This window comes from Chironomus tepperi, unplaced genomic scaffold (genome assembly GCF_022539635.2).
Source record: "Chironomus tepperi strain 1889 unplaced genomic scaffold, CSIRO-AGI_Ctep_v1 contig_364, whole genome shotgun sequence".
NCBI classification, from domain to species: Eukaryota; Metazoa; Arthropoda; class Insecta; order Diptera; family Chironomidae; genus Chironomus; species Chironomus tepperi.
In genome coordinates, this window is record NW_027226486.1 from 4,032,741 (window position 1) to 4,045,900 (window position 13,160).

Here is a 13,160-nt window from a genome sequence, read left to right on the forward strand (position 1 = left end):
AATTTACGGAACATTACGAGACATTTAAGATCTACGGTACAAAAGATATTTTTCTACTGATTTTAAAAGGAACAAATATTTGTCAATTTGACAGAAGCCTTTCGTCGTTATGTCTTACCAATTTACATGCTAAGAGAATAAGTAATTAATGTCTACGATTTACGGAAGCACTTTAAACCCTTTTTTGATAAAGAGATTCTAAAAGCAAAAATATCTGATAAATCCTACAATAAATTGAATTCTTAGGTGCTGACCGGAATAACTCCATCTATGTCTACTTTATTATTATTATGGCTATTAGTATAATTAATTTCTATGGTTTCTAAGACTGATATTGAAGGGATCAACATGTTTGGATAGTTGAAATCCAAGGTGTGGACACTGGAATGTTGCGTGAGCAAAGCAACACAATGTTGTATGACACAAGGACACTGATATGTCGTTACGTTGACGTGACATAACATGAAGTTGCACTAACGGCGTTGTGACAGCTGTTCTTGGCATCATTTTGACGATGAAGTTGTCGCTCGAATGGTCCTTGATTGGAATCATTAACTGGAGATGCTGATCTCTAAGTCAACTCACATTGGTCTTGAAGGTCGTTCATCTATGAAATTATGAGATTTGACGTATAGTGACGTAACATGGCAACGCAACAGTATTTTGAAGTTTTATCATCAACACGGCGACATAAAAGTTGCGCAACAGTGTCTTAGTTGCTATGTTGTGTTGCTCAGGAATAGGATGACGATCTCTAAGCCTTTTGATTGAACAATCTTCAAGCCCTGACTTCATATTGATCATTATACCCAAATACATTCCATCAGTGTCCACACCTCAGATTCAATCTGTCGCGACACAAAAAGACATGAATGAGTAAATTTGCATTTTTTATGATTGCTTTATTAATAGTAAAAATGAACAAAAAAAAATTAAAATCATTTTTGGCGTTTGCAGATTAATTACTTACTAATTTTTGGCATGAAAGAAATATTATTAAGTTTTTTTTTGTGTAAAATATAAAATAATTTCTTCCTTGTTACAACTCACGAACACATAAATTTTTTTATAATTCTTAAAATTTAAATTATTCTCTATTGATAATAAATTATTAATTCAAAAATATATACTTCTGCTGCTGCTTTTGATATTAGGTATGTAAAAATACATTTTCTTCAATTTATGTGTTATATAAAATCGTTAGAAGTTAGTCCATATGGGATTGATTTCTAATTTTGGTGGAACTAGAGGTGTATGTGAGAATATTTTGAGGATATGGCAACAATGCTCTTTCCTTTAAGGGAGTTTGTTCTAATAAATTGAGTATAATGAGGATTCAGTGGCTATTTTCTTGAATTTTGTGGAGGTTTCGTGAAAATGGAAGTTTGAAGCACAAGCCTCAAAGGAGACACAAAATTTGCAGAACAAATGACAAATTGAGTCGACTTGTATCCACAAAACAGTTCGTGTCGACTTGAAGTTATGAGAATCCCATGTCTAGCGACACGAACGGAAAAAGCTCCATCACAAAAACATTTATTATCTCCACAATGGAAAGCGCTTCCGTGTGTCATCCATTAAGAAAGAAAAATGTCGCTTCCTTAATGGTTATCACACGAACGTGGCTTCTGTTTGACGCTAATAAATGTGTCAACGACGGAAGCCTTTTTCATTTGTGTCACTCAGGAGTATTTGTTAAGTTTCCCAGACGACAGGACAACTTTAAAATGTGCTTGTCAATTCCGCGATGAACTGCACCACTTATCGTTTTATGTTGGTATTGAGGAAATATGTATGTAGCGCTATTTGGACATCGTTGGCATTATCAAGGACATAGGAATTCTACAGTAGAAGATATAGGACAGTACAACAGATTGTTGTTCGCAGTGCTATTTTGCTATAAGCAAACCCAAGTCTTATTCATTAACTATTCCATACAAGATTGGGCTGACTTTAATGCGCTGACCAGAATAGCTCATATTTGTTATTCTTCCAAAAATCAGACCCAGATGGATGAGATTCTAGTTTGATCTCAGATAAAAAAATAACTTTAAATTCGCTATCACACCAGAGTCGCGCCGATCTGGTGCCGGTTTCGATCGATTAACCGATTTGTGCTATACGGATTGTATCAGAAACCGACGTCGATTCGGATTTTGTATGGAAAAATTGAGTTGACTCGACTCGAATACAAAATTTAGTATACTGCAGGTTTGATTTCATTACGGTATTTGAGGCTTTTGACAGTATTAATACTGATTGCTAATGCTATTGACGCTTAATTTATATTCAAAATGAGTCACTCTTATATTTGTTCATTTTAAGTATTGAATAATGTGATTTACACATTATACTTAAGGATGGCAGCTAGATATTTTTGGAAGCAAGCGTTATTCTCAAATAAGCTTAGCAAATTGAATTGATTAAAATTTGATATCGCAATAATCCCTTCCTTAACTATGACACCGGTGTCAAATCCTATTCAGGACATTAACTATAATCCAAGCTACAATCATTCAAAAATTTAGTGATGGAAGCTATTAAATTCAGTCTACTTTTTAATTATTAGAATGAGTGCAAAATGAGAACCAAAGTATATGCCAACATTGTTTACTGAAAATGCTTCCTATGAAAATCTAAAATACTATTGCATTTGAATCATGTGTTTAACTAAATGTAATCTATTGACTAGTATTGTTATCGTCCATCCTTAATTTTGTAAGAAATTTAATCCCATATGAAGTATAAGTTTTATGAGTTAGACAGTTCAATAAATAGTACGTTCCTTAACACGTGGAACAATTTGTTCGTAAAAAAGAAAACATTTACGTATAAAAAATATATAATTAACTTAATTAATTAGTGACTTGATTCTTTCATTTTTTTTATCCTATGAATTTGATTTTTCACTAGTATTTAAATCATTCTCATTTCCATATCTAATAACAGTTTCGTGATCATGATCATCATCATTAAAATGTTTACGATGAATACGCTTTTGATGCTGTTCGAGATTCCATTTACGTCTAAATTTCTTAAAGCATAATTTACATTGAATTTTTTTCTCCACGCCGCATTCTGCAATGGAAGGACATAGTTTATGAGGCACATGTGCATATTTACAATAAAGTATCAATTCTTATGGGAATATGAAAGGAACATAACAAACCATGATTTTGATGTCTCAGCATAATGCTTCGTGTTGAATACCATCTTCCACATTTAAAGCATTGAAAGTCTTGGCCGTTTTTACGTTGCAGTAATTTGGTTGCAAAAAAATCATCTATACCAAAATAGGGCCATAAACCTAACATTTTATCCAGAAACAAAACAATTATTAGGATTGAATCACGGGTATTCATGTCTTTTTTTTTTGAGAAAACATTACCAAACAGTTGCTGTGTTAAGCATAGTATTAGCTAATATTAATCACACACAAACACACACGATCAAAAAAAAAAAGGAAAAATAAAATAAAAATTATAAAAAATTTAAATAAATTAAGGTACAATATTGAATAAGTTCCGAGGTAGGGGCAATAAACATATTTTGTCATTTTTATATTTATTAAAATTAAAAAAAAAATATTATGCTATGTTCAGCTCATTATCACAATTTGAGCTATTGTCAACTTAATGGCTTAATGAGTAAATCTCAAAAAAAAATGAGTCTGTCCAAAATTTGAACATAAAACAAAATTAAAAATCAATAGGATCTTCTTGTTTAATTATAGTCTTTAAAGTAGCATTTGTGAAATCTTCAAAAATCCAGGTTCCATCACGTTTGTGCTTTTCCATATGCTTTCCGAGATTTCGTCTTTGTGTAACTTTACGTAAACAAATCGGACATTGTGCACCGACTCCACATTCACGTTGATGAGATCTTAAGGCTGACACTGTTAAGTTAGAGGAATGGAGATTTGATTTTATTGAAGTAAAGGAGATGGAGAAATTCATTCACTAAGATGGATTGAACTGGACGAAAATAAATCCTAGGATTTAAAGTTGGACTTAGATTTATCTTGGGATTAAAAAATTGAAATCATAGATTTTTAAATTTGGAAAAAGCTTTCTTCCTGGGATTGATTTCTCAAACCAAGGATGATCAGCATTCTAAATCACAAGTCCAGCGACCACATCAATCCAAATCATCAATGAATTTCCTTCATTCCTCGTAAATTGAAGACATTCTGTTTACCCTTTTTGTACTTTACTCCGCATCGATTGCAGCAGTATCGAATTCCATCATTCATTATAACAATTTTTGGTTCGTATAGATCACCTAAAAGAGAACAAATATGAAATACATTAATATACGGTTGAAAGTGCTTAACAATTATTGATTACGAGACATTTTTTAAAATTCTAATATGACTTTGTACTGTAAATGCTACTAATAAGTTCTACAATTTGTTAGATTCAAAGTTTTCTAGAAAATATGTATCATAAAGTTCAAAATATATATATTTCCATTTCTTTCATTTTTAAGGTTTTTTGAACATAAAAAAACATTAATTCATTTAACAATTTTTTTTCACATAATTCAAATTAATTCCATTTTTAAATCTTTATTATCCGTTTGTGATTTCCCATATTCAATGTGTGCTTCCTCTGATGTCAGCTTATGTACTTGCTGTAAATGACGTAAGACATTAAATCCATGGGTAAATCGTTTCAGACATAATGGACATGAAAAGTTGTTTCCTCTTAAATTGCACTCATGTCTTAAATGTCTAACAAGCGAATGCTTAATTTGGTATCTGAAGATGAAAAAAATTAGCAAAATGTTATGAATGATGTTCCGATTAGTTAATTGACTTTTTTGGGGGGTTGTTTGCAAGTCACGTCTAGCATGGACTACCACAGTCGAAAATGAAGCCATTAAAGAGATTGTACCAAAGTATAAGACACAATATTTAAGGTTTTGTGCCAAAACTCAATTCAGAATCGAACAGCACAATGTAGTGTCACATGAGCGCAATTGTGTCACTGCATTGAGTGTCCTGACGGCAACATCACGACTGTTTTGGATCATTTTACTATGAAAAATCAAATTAGTCGCATCGTGCTGTTCGGTGCAGTTTTAAAATTTCATTTAAATCCACAACATTTGGACAGAATGTCCTACATGACCAGCCAGACATCACAACGCAAACAACCCCCAACAATCACATACTTTCGATCACAGTTTTCATTTGGACACTTATAGTAGCCATCCTCTAAGTATTGCTCAAAATCCTGTTTATTGACACGTCTCTTGTCCGTTGATGATGCATTCGAGTTGGAATCTATAAAATACAAAATATTAAAAATTTTAATGTTATGTTAGTACGTGACTTGACAAATGGAAAAAGTATATGACTAAGAACTACAATAATATTACATTCACATCTGGTGATGGTGTGTACACATAAAAAATATATAGCAAAAATATAGGTTGATTGTCAGGAGAGTGTCTAATTTGTGATGGTATAGAAGGTAGGGGGTGATGGGGGTGTATCCCTAATTTTTTAACGGATTTTTAATGATTTGAAAATTCCTAAAAATCACCTAAGTTCTAAGCACCAAATTAGACATAATCCAAGCTATTGGATAGACCCTCCTGACAAATTCTTTTTAAAAATCATTGTGACTCGTTATTATTTTTAATATTATTTTATTGCAATTATTTTTCATCTTGAATTTTACAGATTTTTTCATTTTTTTTTTTTCTCGAATTAGATTTTTTTTTTGTAACTTTTTGTTTAATAATTTTAATGGTTCATTCTTGCTAACTCCTAATTGTGTTAAGATTTTTTTTTTTTACTTTGTTTTTGCAAAATATAATGTTAATTTTTTTTAAAGAAATTAATGTGATGCACTTTCATACTAATTCACTCAAGATCTCTCATTTTGTGTAATTTTTTCAATTATGTCTAGCACTTTTCAGGTTTTTCATATTTTTTTATATACCAAATTTTTGTGAAAAAAAATTATGCTTGTTGGTACCTTAACATTAATTTTTAGACAAATTCTTGCAATATTATTAACATTATAGTTTATCATCTTTTTCTTTTCTTGTTTTATTGGATAGAACCTATTATGAAAAAATAATTTGTATCGAACTTTTCTTTCAAAAAGTTTTCATTTTCCTCTCTTTTTTTCGACTTTTTTTCTTAACAATTCTTTTTATATTTAAGAGTTTATTTTCGTTTTTTCAATAACATTATGACTGATTAATTCTATTATACAGATGTAAAAATATTTCCAAATTTTTAGGAAATATTTCTTAACATTTTTTTCTCACTGTTAATTTTTAACTTTTTAAGGCACACAAACTCCTTGATCATGATTTGTTTTTTTGATATATTTTGATGTACTTGCGAGATGCTTTTGGAAATTTGGTGACGAAATTCAATTTAATGTTGATTGTTGAGAGTTGGAAGGAAATTTTGATTTAGTTTTTGGGATTCTTGGATTAAAACTAAATTTTGAAAATGTAATTTTTGGATTTTTTTAATAAACATGACCTTCATACCAGAAATTAAGCATAAAGTCTAATTTTTTGATTCAAAAATTGGTTCAATTGATTTAATCCTAAGATTAAAAATTTAAATCCAACTTTAATCCTAAGATTTCAAAAAAGGGAATGAAGAAAGTAGGAAAAAAATGAAGAAATTCATAACATAATCACAGACATAGTCGTTTGCCTACAATTGAACATCAGAATAAATCCAAATAATTTTGAAAAGTCCACTAAAGACTCAGAGACAGAGTTCGAAGTCGACTCAAATTTTATACCTAATTTCCATACAAAATTCGAGTCAACATCAAGCTCTGCCCAAAGAAACCAAACACAATACGATCTTAAGACAATTTAAAGTTCAGCATATATGCCAAAAGATTCACAATGTTTCAGTTTGAAAATGACTATCAATTTCATGAATTAAGCACCAAATTAATCTACATACACGGAAATACAAAATCAAAATATAAATCAACAATATGATCAATAAGTTGGCGTTCCTTGACTTTTTTTCATTATTTTTACATTAGGTAATTTTTTTTTCTTATATTTCATTAAGTGTTTTGGTAGTTATGTTTTTTTTTTAAATTAAATTAAATTAAACTTTATCTCTCAACATTTGCCCAATAAGTAAATGAAAATAATAAAAATAATAATTTAATGTGTGATTTTTTGAATTACACGAACAAATGTTAGTTACATATTTCTTTATTAGCTAATCCACTTCCATATGTGTTTTTTTTTTGTTGTTTTTTGGGGGGCATTCATTAGTGATGGTCATTTTGACAATTTTTAATTCTTAGAAAGGTGTCTTCAAGTTCTTATTTGATTTTCATACATCACACATGGTACACATGTGTGATGGTCACACTACATACTAGTGTATCGTCGCTCTTAGATAGGACACAACTGTTGCAGAGACAATAACACATAAAAAAGCATGCATTTTTAAAATTGTAGTTCAGATGTGTGATGGTAAGACCACATACAACTAGTGTATCGCAGATTTTGAGTAGGAAACAACTGTTGCAGACACAACAACACATGAATTTTGAAAATTCTGGTTCAAGTGTGTGGTCACACTAGAAACAACACTACATATAATTAGTGTATCGCAGGTCTCAGATGGAAAACAACTGTTGCAGACACAACACAATCCCTAAGAGTCTTCTAAGGGTGTATTCAGAGACGAAATAGAGATTCTAGCTTGAACTCTAATTTGTTGATAGAAACCGTCTCTAGAATGTCCCCAAAAAAATGTATACATCACTAATGAATGTCCCCCAATTTAGGTTTATTTTAAAAAATGTTACATCGACTCAAAATCTAGCTTGTTTTTTTGTTTTGTTTTGTTTAAATAAAAAATATATATATATATTTTTAAAATTGATCATTAGCAATTTAAAATATTGCATTAAGGAGCAATTTCAAGTACATAATAAGGTCTGAAGAGTGATGCAAAAAATAGATACAAATTTGTGTATCCCCATTTTTGTTAGTTGTATTATTTATTGGTTAAATGTAGTATGATTTTTTTTTCGTATTTTTTAATTAAAGTTTTTTTATCCTTTTTTTTTGTTTTGTTATACACTAATAAAAATAAATTGATTAATTGTTAATTAACAATCACAAAAAATCACATCAATATTTTCGGTCACAGCTCCGTTGGTTTTTATAAAACTTTTTTAATGGTTTGATTACTTGTTTGTTGCGTATAATAAATTATATGTTTATGTATCAATTGTGGCATAGCTATGCTTGCACACAAAATGATAGCTCTATAGATCTTCTTCTTGATTTTAAAAATTTTCATTCTCATTTTCACTACTCATTGTTTTTGAAAAATATTGATAAGTGGTTTTCTCATTGGAACTATACAAAGTTATTATTTTTATATATATTTTATTTTTTATGTATCTGATTGCTCTCACGCAAAAAAAAAATAAGGTATTATACTTCTTTTTTCTCATTTTTAAATAAAAAACTTTTACAAAATCCCTTTCGCTAGTATCCGTTTTTATTTTTTATTTTTGGATGATACCAAGTATTAAATTGGATATCCAAAACATTTTTTTTTATTGCATTTTATTCGAAGAAAAAAAAAAGATTGTATTAAATATAGTGGTTTAAATAATTAAATTATGGTGAATGTATAAATTGGTTAAACAAAAATCTGTTAACATTTTTTTATGTATTAATGAAAAAAAAATAAGAAGAAAAAATAACGGGTAATAAATTGTTTCTGTACAGAAATTAAATAAATTCATTAAATTCATCGATTCAAAAAGAAGTAAAGTTCAGCTTTTTGCATAAATACTGGGACTTTAAAAGTTGATTGACTGGTTTGACTTGTTGATTGCATGTCAGAGTTTTAATTATAGATTGACTTATTAATATGACGATGATGATGTATGCAAGTATAAGGTAAGTTCAAGGTTAAGTTTATTGAAATGTTTCATGAACTTTTAGAAAGATTTCAATGCTAGAATCACAAATTTGTGTGACACAATGCAACAAACACTGTTTCAAGCCGTAAAATGGATCAGCCGTCACGATGCCGTCAGAGCAACTTTGCGTCATACCGCTATACGAAGACATAGCGGTGCTCTAGCAAACAAGCTGAGCTGTATAAGAATGTGATAGATGTAAATTGATATGTATGTTTGCTATATCTCATTGATCCTTATATTAAATCTCATTTAAGCTTCTAGACTTATAAAAATCATTTAGTTGTATCATATCAATATAATTAAGTTCCATAATTTATTATCAACAGAGCTCGAAGCTGACTCAAAGTTTATCTAAAGACTATTAAAAGATACGATATCCGAGCTCTGGTATTTAAGTTCTCAAAATGAAAATTTTTATAAATTCTTATCTGAATAGGATTTCCGATTGAATCCTTAAAAAATCAGAAAATTCCAAAGTTTAACTTGAAAAGCTCACTAATTTCAATTTTAAGGCATTTTACTTATGGTAACATAGATCTGATGGTCGATCAAAAATCCTGTCCCAAACCGGCATGACTCTGACTTGTCGGGTAAGATTTAAATTAAAATTTTCAGGACATTCAATTTTGTCTAAAAATATTTGACTCATTTTTTGAAAGCTTTTAAAACTTTTAATTCTAATAACAATTATATAAATCTTAAAAATCCTTAATTTTTAAGAATTCAAAAAATTTCAAAAATTCGATGATTTTTGCAACAAGCTCATAAAAGATCAAAGAATCGTATAGAATTCAAACTAGACCAGATAGTCATGCAAAAAGCCAAATTAAACTCTCAATTTCAAATCAGACAAACTAAATCAAAATGGAATTAAATGCATTTTTGGACTTTTTATAACATAATCGCTTGCAAAGCTTGAGATTTTTTTCGATACTTTCCAAAATTATAACAAACATCAACATTAATTCCACTAGATGAATTTACTTAATTTCACGATAACAATGTCATCTGTTAAACATAGTTCTGTTTTTTAAAAATTATTATTATTAATTTTTTTGTAATATTTGATTTAGAATCCTAACTAAATATATTTTTATTTATGTTAAATTCATTAATAATTATTGCCATTTTTTTTTATCTTCCTTCAACATCAGGCCTGATTCATTATAATACGACCGACAACAACGAACATAAATCTTTTAACAGAAATTTTTGTTTCGTTTTAAAAACTATAACAAATAATCGACTATACTTTTTTATATCACATTCCAATTTTTTGACTAATTCATATTTTTTTTTATGTTAAATTAAATGAAAAATTTTTTAATTTTAGAAAAAATTGTTTCAATTTTCATCATATCATGTTTTGTTTTTTTTTTCTGCAAATAATCATATTCCACTGGTATTCTTAGTTATTCTTCTTCTTATCGTCGGCATCATAATATTATAATGTACAATATTAGTAATCAATAGCTTCACAATTGTTAATCTTATTGTTTTTTTTTTACTTAAAATTTAGATAATAAAAGTATCAAATTTGTATGACTTTCTTCCCACCCACACTTATGCATTTATAAGAAATCCATTGATTATGTTTTTTTTTGAATCGTCAGAGACACCTTAAGAGACACAAACACATATACATGCTCCGTCTTTTGAAGACCTTAATTGAACATATTTTTTTTGGGGAGGATGACTGTTTGGATTTAATAAATAATGCTTGGTGTATCCGACGACATTCATTCCGGTTTGGATTTAAAGCTAATTTTCAGAATGAATCAACTTAACCCTTAGGATTTAAATTAAATCCGAGGGTTAAAAAGCTCAATCTTCATATTAAAAATTAAACCAGTCAATTTATAGCTATTCTATGGATTAATCATTTACACCCTATAACCAAATATGATCGAAATGGTCAAGATTGATGGAAATTCAGTCACAGGAATCCTCCCCATATCAAGACGAAAAATCATAACAGGAATTAATCTACGATTTTTTTATTTAATTGTTAAGCTTAGCTTGATTGATATTTGATTTGTTGAGAAAATTAAGAAATTGCAATTGGATGGGGTCGAGAAAGAAATGGTAACACATTTATCACTTATAAGACAAACTACACTCTAATGCTTTTAAAGCATACATTCCAATAATTTTTATCACAGAATTATTACATTCCCTATCAATATTCTCACTTATCCTTCCCATCGATATCATTTTAATCGCAAATTCTAGTTCCATTAATCCTTTTTTTATGATTGAATAAAAAAATAAATAAAAAAAAAGATCAATACCCAAAACAATCTTGTGTTATGTATGGCAACATTATTATTTTTTTTTCCTTTTTCTTTGATTCATAAATTAATTAAATTTTCATACTTTTTTTAATAGATATTTACACACAGCCACCAATAGAAGAAGAAAAAAAACAAAAACAAAATTCAAAACTTTTTTGTAAACTTTTTCATTATTATTTCTTTCATTAGATTAGTAGTACGTTTGATTGATGATTAAAGGATATTACCAAAATCGTAGCTTAAAATTCCCAAAAAAAAAGAAGTAACGATTCAAAATTATATTTCATATATTATTTAACATTAATTTTTCACTATTTTCATTTCACTTAATATTTTTTTTCCCTATTACAGCGTTGTTGATGTTTATTTCTTTTATATCGTAGAAATCTAGAGATGTTTTTTTTTCGATCTATCTGTAAAATACAAATTGATTGATATTTTTCACTGGATGTCGTTCAATGATCCTATGCCAATCAATTTTTCACTACTCACACAAAATTGATACTACACTAATCGATTGCTTATTATTTTTTTTGCGCTGATTTAAGATTATATTATGATGAATCATCGATGTTGATGTGTTCGCATGTGTAAGACCCTGTAATGAGGATATAAATTGATATTAGTATTGTGTCTAAATTACTATTTCTAATTATGAATCAATAAATTGATTTGATTTAATATTTAATGCAGCACTAGAATGTCAAACGTTCAATTGACATGTATGTCACATTGGTGTTGCATTAGAATTATTTGTGTCATGGCTTTGTCGAGGATTGTGTCAGCAACAGTTAGATTGAAAGTTCATTGTTGCAACCTAAGCTCTACATAGGAACATGGTTACAACAACTGTCACACAACTTTAAAACTTAGTGTCACACTACTCTAAGCATGCAAGTCTGTATTGAATACATATCTAAACTACTGAGGATCCTAAGCTATTTGACACTTTATAATGGAAATTTGATGACAAGAAGGTTCCATTGACGATCTACCCCATTAAACATGACACACTAAATCAGTGTTGTCCAAGCTTTTTTGTGTCACGACACACCTTTGTGGTAAGCCACAACATGACATGCGACACACACTTTGAACAACACTGCACTAATGATTTTGAACATCCTGAGCTTTTAAAAGCTCTAAAAAATCCCCAAAATGCTTTAAATCTAATTATACTTCTAATTGCTACTTACAAATTATGTCTGGATAAAGTTGACATAAGATAAAAGGAAAAAGACAAAGAAAAATAATTTCTAATTAGTTTCAACTTCTACATAATCAGTAATTCAACAAGTTTCTTACCTGTGTTTTGACTTTTTATGACAAACAGGACATTCAAATTTTGGCTCGACACCTAAATAGGAAGGAAAAAATTTCATTTTAATTCAGGAATAAAAAATAAATTTCATTAAAATAAGGAATAAAATTGGCTCATGACGATAGCTTACCACACTCGAATCGAATGTGTCTATTAAGGCTATGAGGTCTTGCATATGTGTTTCCGCATCGCGAGCATGAATATGGTGCTCCGCCTAATGATGGCTGAATTGGTGTAAGTGATAAGGGCGATAATTGATTAGTTGCAGTACTACTTGTTGATGATGATCTTAATTTGTCGCGTTCATTATGATCACGATTTGCATTGACAGACGATCTAGGTAATAATCCTAGACCTTTGATAAATGGTAACTGTGGCGAATTGGTAACCTGTCCAATTTGCGCACCCGATTGTGCTGAATTATTTGACGATGCTGCAGATAAATTTTGAGCCGTAACAGCTGATATTGCTGCATTTCGAAGTTCAATTAGGCACGTTGCTGGTGTAAAAAGTCGTAAGTCACATGGCTGTTCATCTGATGGAGACATTTGCCCAAGTTTTTGCTTAAAGTCTGAAAGGAAAACTAAAATG